The 6,835-nt window shown below is 35.1% G+C and overlaps 1 long non-coding RNA gene across 1 annotated transcript in view; it reads right to left on the bottom strand.

The window, feature by feature from the left end:
• Nucleotides 1–6,442: 6,442 nt before the first annotated feature.
• Nucleotides 6,443–6,835, bottom strand: part of LOC130200358 (uncharacterized) — a 7,439-nt gene continuing 7,046 nt past the window's right edge. Inside the window, exon 2 of the long non-coding RNA XR_008832997.1 lies at nt 6,443–6,481. This is a non-coding gene — a long non-coding RNA (uncharacterized LOC130200358). The remainder of the gene's footprint in view (nt 6,482–6,835) is intronic.

Here is a 6,835-nt window from a genome sequence, read left to right on the forward strand (position 1 = left end):
AAAAAAGAAAAATTTTTTAAAAATTTTAAATTTTAAAAATTTTTTGGTTTTTTAAAAAAAAAAAAAAAAAAAAAAAAAAAGGGGGTTTTTTTTAACGTTAAAAAATTTTTTTTTTTTAAAAAAAAAATTTAAAAAAAAATTTTTTTAACCCTTTTTAAAATTTTTAAAAAAAAAAAAAAACCCCCCGGGGGGAAAAATTTTTTTTCCCTTTTTCCCCCCAAAAAAAGGGGAAAAAAAAATTTTTTTGGGGGGGGGCCCCCCCTTTCCCCCCTTTTTTTTTAAAAAAAAAAACCCTTAAAAAAAAAATTTTAAAAAAAACCCCCTGGGTTGGGCCTTCCCTTTTAAAAATTTTTAAAAAAAACCCAAAAAACCCCTTTTTTTTTTTTTTAAAAAAAAAAAAGGGGGAAAAACCCGGGCCGGGGAAAAAGGGGTTGGGGGTTTTTTTTTTTGGGGGGGGGGCCTTTAAAAAAAAAAAAGGGGGGGGGGGGAAAAAAAAAAAAAAAACCCCTTTAAGGGGGGAAAAAAAAAAAAAATTTTTTTTTAAAACCCCCTTTTTGGGTTTGGAAAATTTTTGGGGGGGTTTTTTTTTTTTCCCCCCCCGGTTTTTTTTTTGGGGGGAAAAAAATTTTTATCCCCAAAAATTAAAAAAATTTTTTTTTTTTAAAAAAAAAAAACCCGGGAAAAAATTTTTTTTAAAAAAAAAAACCCCCCCCAAAAAAAAAAAAATTTTTAAAAAAAAAAAATTTAATTTTTTAAATTTTTTTTTTTTTGAAAAAAAATTTTTTTTTAAAAAAAAAAAAAAATTTTTTTTTTCGTTTTTTTTTTAAAAATTTTTTTTTAAATTTTCCCCAATGCCCCAAAAAAAATTTTTTTTTTAAAATAAAAAAAAAAATTTTTTTTTTTTACTTTTCTTTTTTTTAAAAAAAAGAAAAAAATATGTTCTAAAAAAAAAAAAAAAAATTTTTTTTTTTAAAAAAAAGGGGGGGGGCCCCCCGGGAAAAATTTTTTTTCCCGGGGGAATTAAAAATTTTTTTTTTTTTTTAACCCCCCAAAAAAAAAAAAAATTAAAATTTGGTTTCCCAAAAATTTTTTTTAAAAAAACCCCAAAATTTTTTTTTTTTTTTTAAAAAAAAAATTTTTTTAAAAACCCCCTTTTTTTTCCCCCAAAAAACCCCTTTTTTGGTTTTAAAAATTTTTTCCCCCCAAAATTTTTGGGAAAAAAAAAAAAAAAAAAAATTTTTTTTTTTTCCCCCCCCCTTTCAAATTTTTTTTTTTTCCCGGCCGGTTTTTTTAAAAAAAAGGGGGGAAAAAATTTTTTTTTTTTAAAAATTAAAATTAAATTTTTCCCCCCTTTTTTTTTTTTTTAAAAAAAAAAGTTTTTTAAAAAATTTTTTTTTGGGTTTTTTTTTGGGGGTTTTTTTTTTTTTGGGGGTTTTGGGGGGCCCCCGGGGGGTTTTTTTTTTTGGGGGGGAAATTTGGGGTTTTTTTTCCGGGGGGGTTTTCCTTTTTTTTTTTTTTTTTTTTTTCCCGGGGCCCCCCCCCCTTTTTTCCCCTTTCCCTTTTTTTTTTCCCGGGGGGGAAAACCCTCCCTTTTTTGGGTTTTAAAAATTGGCCCAATTTCCCCCCCCCCTTTTTTTTTTTTTAATAATTAAAATTTTAAAAAGGGCCTTAAAAAAATTTTTTTTTTAAAACCCCAAAAAAAAAAAAAATTTAAAAAAGGGGGAAAAAAAAAAAATGGGGAAAAAAAAAATGGGGTTTTTGGGGTTTTTCCCCCAAAAAAAAAAATTTTTCCCCTTTTTTTTTTTTTTTTTTTTTAAAAGGGCCCCCAAAACCCCCCCCTTTTTTTGGGGGAAAAAAACCCCCCCCCCCCTTTTTTTTTTCCCCCAAAAAAACCCTTGGTTTTTGGGGGGGGAAGGAACCCCCCAAATGGGTTTTTTTTTTCCCCCCCCCCCCCTTTTTTTTTGGGGGTTTCCCCAAAAAATTTTTGGGGGGTTTTTTTTTTTTTCCCCCCCCTTTTTTTTCCCAAAACCCAAAAAAGGGGGTTTTTTTTTTCCCCCCCGGTTTTTTTGGGGGCCAAAAAAAAATTTAAAAAGGGGGCCCCTTAAAAAAAAATTTTAAAAAGGTTAAAAAAAAAAATTTTAATTTTTTTTAAAAAAAAAAAAAAAAAAAAAAAATTTTTTTCCCCCAAAAAAAATTTTTTTTTTTAATTTTTTTTAAAAAAAATTTTTTTTTTTTTGAATTTAAATTTTTAAAATTTCCCCCGTGCAATTGGGAAAAAAAAAAAATTTTTTTCCCCCAAAAAACCCCCCCTTTTTTTTTTTTAATTTTTTTTTTTTTTTTAAAATTTTTAAAAATTTTTTTTTTTCGAAGGGCCAAAAAGGTTTTTTTAAATCCGGGGGGGGTTTTTTAAATTTTTTTTTTCCGGGAATTAAAAAAAAAGGGGGGGGGGGAAAAGAAAAAATTTAATTTTTTTAAAAAATTTTTTTAATTTTTTTTTTTTCCCCAAAAAAAAAATTTTTTTCCCCCCCCGGGGGAAAAAAAAATTTTTTAAAATTTGGGGGGAAAAAATTTTTTTTTAAAAACCCCAAAAAAAAGGGGGGAAAATTTTTCCCCCCCCCCTTTTTTTTTTTAAAAAAAAAAAAAAAAATTTTTTTTTAAAAAGGGGGGGGGTTTTTCCCAAAACCCCCCCCGGGGGGGGTTTTAAAAAAAAAAAATTTTTGGGGTTTTTGGGTTTTAAAAGGAAACGAAATTTTTTTAAAAAAAAAAATTTTTTTTTTTTTTAAAAAATTTTTTTTAATTTTTTTTTAAATTTTTTCCCCCCAAAAAAAAAAATTTTCCCTTTTTTTAAAAAATTTTTTTTTTTTTTAAAATTTTTTAAAAACCCCCCCCTTTTTTGGAAAACCCCGGGTTTTTTTTTTTCCCCCCCCCCCCCCTTTTATTTTTTTTACCCCCCTTTAATTTCCCCCCCCTTTTTTAAAAAAAACCCCGGGCCCGGCCCCCCCCTTTTTTTTCCCCCCCCGGGGGGGCCCCAAACCCCCCCCCCTTTTCTTTTTTTCCCCCTTTTCCCCCTTTTTCCCTTTTTTTTTTTTTTTTGGGCTAGGAAGGGGCCCCCCCTTTTTTTTTCCCCCCAAACCCCCCTTTACCCTTTTTCCCCCCCCTTTTTTTTTTTTTTTTTTTCCCCTTTTTTTTTTTCCCTTTTTTTTTTTTGGTTTTTTTTTTCCCCCCCCCCCCGGGGGTTTTTCCCCCCTTCCCCCTTTTTTCCCTTTTTCCCCCTTTTTTTAAAGGGGGGGGGCCCCCCCCCCTTTTTTAAAGGGGGGCCTTTTTTTTTTTTTGGGGGGGGGTTTTCCGGTTTTTTGGGGGGTCCCCCCCTTTTTTTTTTCCCCCCCCGGGGGCCCCCCCCCCCCTTTTTTTTTTTTTCCGGGCCCCGGTTTTTTTTTGGGGCCCCCCCCTTTTTTTTTTCCCCCCCCCCCCGGGGGGTTTTTTTTCCCCCCCCTTTTTCCCCCCCCTTTTTTTTCCCCCCAAAACCCCCCTTTTTCCCCCCCCCCAAAAATTTTTTTAAAAAATTTAAATTTGTTTTAATTTTTTTTCCCCCAAATTTTAAAAGGGAAAAAAAAGGTTTTTTCCCCTGAAAAGTACACCATGTACCTCTGAGGTTTTACCCACAGTAAAAAGTACAATATGTCCCTTTTGTGATGTATCATAATAAAAAGTATGAACGTGTTTACATACTGCAGTACAGTACCTGTAACTCTACCTCAGTACATGATGTGAATACTTCCTCCAGAATTGTTTCCGACAGTTTAAAGTTATAAAGAAACATCTTTCCTACCCGTTCTACTCACACCCAGCACCTTGTCACAGGAGGCCTCTGGAACTGTCATTCAGCCAACCGCAAGGCCCATTTCATCTCTGGCTTAGCTATGGCTTTTTTCCATTCTACGTTAAAACTGGAAAACAAAACCTTGTGAGCTGTGACGCTTTGCAGGAGCCTGACCGGACCACTAATGTTCTGCAATACATCTCCAGGAATATCATGTCGTCAGCTTACAAATATGTAAACATAAATTCCTAAAATAAGTTAAAGGATAATTTCCTATTCCTTTCAATTCAGTTTGTTTTATACAGCCCAATATCAAAAAATTACGAATGTGCCTCAGAAGGCTTTAAAATCTCCACACAAAACATCCCTGACCTTTGACCTCACATCAGAGTAAAGTGTGATGGAGATGTAAATTCATCCATAAGGTGAGAGAAAAGAGGAGGTAGGTGCTCAGTGTATCCTAAGCATCCCCCAGCAGCCTCTAAGCCTAGAGCAGCATCTCTAGGGGCGGGACCAGGTGAACCTGATTCAGATCTAATTATAAGATATGATGGTGCATCACCAATCAAGACTTTGTAAGTTAGGACACTAACTTTATTTAACAGAGAGCCAGTGCGGAGCAGCTCATGAAGGAGTAATGTTATCTCTTTTCTTGGATGTGATTAAAACAGTGGCGGACAGAAGGGCCCTTCTGCTGGCCTAAACATCATCAGAATATATATTTTTCAAATATTTTCACAAATATGTATTCAATTATTTCAGAGTAAGAGTTATTCTCTTAATTTCATAGCTTTCTGTCCTGGAAGTTGAGATTTGGGGCTGGTCTTATGTTAGATCTTTATCCAATCATTTCAGCCATCGTGTTGTGGCTAAATCTGCCTTGGGCCTTCAGAATCAACATTGAAGGCGTAGCTTCTTCACATTACATCTATTGCATCTGTCCATCCTAGGGGAATCCTCCTCTTGCCTCCTGCAGGTTTCTTCCTTTTTCCCCTGAAGGGTTATTTGGGAGTTTTTCCTGGTCCGATTGAGTTTTAGATGTCATGTGTACAGATTGTAAGCACAGACAAATTTGTAATTTGTGAAATTGGCATACAAAACTGAATTGAATTGAAAAGTGAATGGGGAAAGACATGTTGTGTCAACCAATCAGCTTTAGAGTTGGTCTCTAGGCCTTCTCAAGGCCCCGAAGCACAGCCAGAGCAGGGGGTGCTGCAGGTCTTTTGATTGGATTACCAATATTGAGGCGGGTCCTATGGGCAGGTAAATGCAGAACCTTAGAACTGGAAACGGGTGATAAAGGAATTAGTCATGAGACTACAAAGCTGTTTCAACCCACAATAGCGGAGGAGGAAGATATCGATTTGGCCGAGCATATACTTGAAATCTCTGCTTTAGATTAAAACAATGCCTAGTGAACAAACTAGTGCAGTGACTTTTTCTTTTTCTCCGTCCCGATGCGGCGCATTCTGCAGCGGGCGGAGCGGAGGAAACGAGGAGAAATGACATGCTGTTGTGTAGATACGATCAGCATCGAATGACTGTTGGTTAATAAATGAACAAAGGCGTGCTATAGAGAAAATGATGACCAATTTTTTAATGTCATGCGATCTACCAATACTACGCGATCGACTGTTGAGCCCTGGTCAAAACCTTGGCATCATAATGATAGTAATAAGAGGTGGATTAATTCGGGTGGGACTGTGTAGGACCTCACTGAAGGCCCAGGCCCCAGGCCCACGGCCCGCCACTGGATTAAAACGACCTAAAGGTGTATCATAAAGATAAACTCACAGTATGTGTCACAGCTCTAGTTGGAAAATACAGCATCAGTATACTGTGTAGACTCTATACTGATGCTGTGTTCTCAACACAATATAAGAAGAGGGTTACTATGACAACAAGCTCATGTAGTGTCTGCAGTGTGAACAACACCCTGATGCTTACTCCCTTCACATAATTAGAACTCTGGATACATGCATGTGACATTCAGATGTAAACGCAACACTTTGAAACATCAAACCCATTAAATATTATACATACTGTGTGTTAATATTTAATATGTTCCTGAGCACGTGTCAAACCAATTTCTACAGTGTTGTAGTATATTTTTTCATTACATACGTGTTTAGAATCTCTAAACTGAGGCATTCACATATGGTACAGCTTTACCTTCGCACATTTAAAATAAGGTTATGTTTTGATCTGTGTATTTATTTGTAGTGTGTGTTATTCACATAACTCAAAAAGTATTAAACCGAATCGCATGAAATTTGGTGGGATGATTGGTTATTATCCGGGGACCATTTGATTAGATTTCGGGATCGATCAGGTCAAAGGTCAAGGTCATGAAAAGGTCAAAATCTTCTTTTTACCATAGCGGTCAATTTTTATCCAATTGGCATGAAAATAATGCCAAAATGTACATAATTCAATGCCCAATATTGTGATATGCAAAGGTATGCGCTCTACCGAGTGCCCGTTCTAGTTCCAAACTTGCTTTGTTGAACCGAAAAGCCTCACTTGTGATCTCATCCTGAAAATGATCCAGCTAACTACGTTAGCCAGGTACGAGAAACAGGGCCCAGTAGTGCTTCAGGTCAAATGATCACACATATTCAGTTCAGTTAATTTTTTATATATCGACAGACACACACACACCTGCGTAACCCTCGACTGTGAACTCATAAAACACTCAGTGTTCACTCATATAGGGTCAAGACTTGCAGAGAAAACTTCTTCAACCTTATGAACAACTCTAAACATGAACAACAACAACGTAGCTGAATGAACTTATTTATTCAACCCTCCGGTTTTTAAGTATTTAACCATGTCTCATTTATTTCTGATGATCTTATCAATAGTGATTTTCTTAAATCACAGAGAAGAGAGAATTTTTTAAAGAAAAATGTACAACTAATTTGTTTTTCCAGTGTGACAGTTGAGGGCGTTCAGCACTGCGCTTGAATGTTTTCCCAAACTGAACAACTGAATTTTTCCAGGGGGACATTGATC

This window comes from Pseudoliparis swirei, chromosome 10, assembly GCF_029220125.1.
Source record: "Pseudoliparis swirei isolate HS2019 ecotype Mariana Trench chromosome 10, NWPU_hadal_v1, whole genome shotgun sequence".
Classification (NCBI taxonomy): Eukaryota; Metazoa; Chordata; class Actinopteri; order Perciformes; family Liparidae; genus Pseudoliparis; species Pseudoliparis swirei.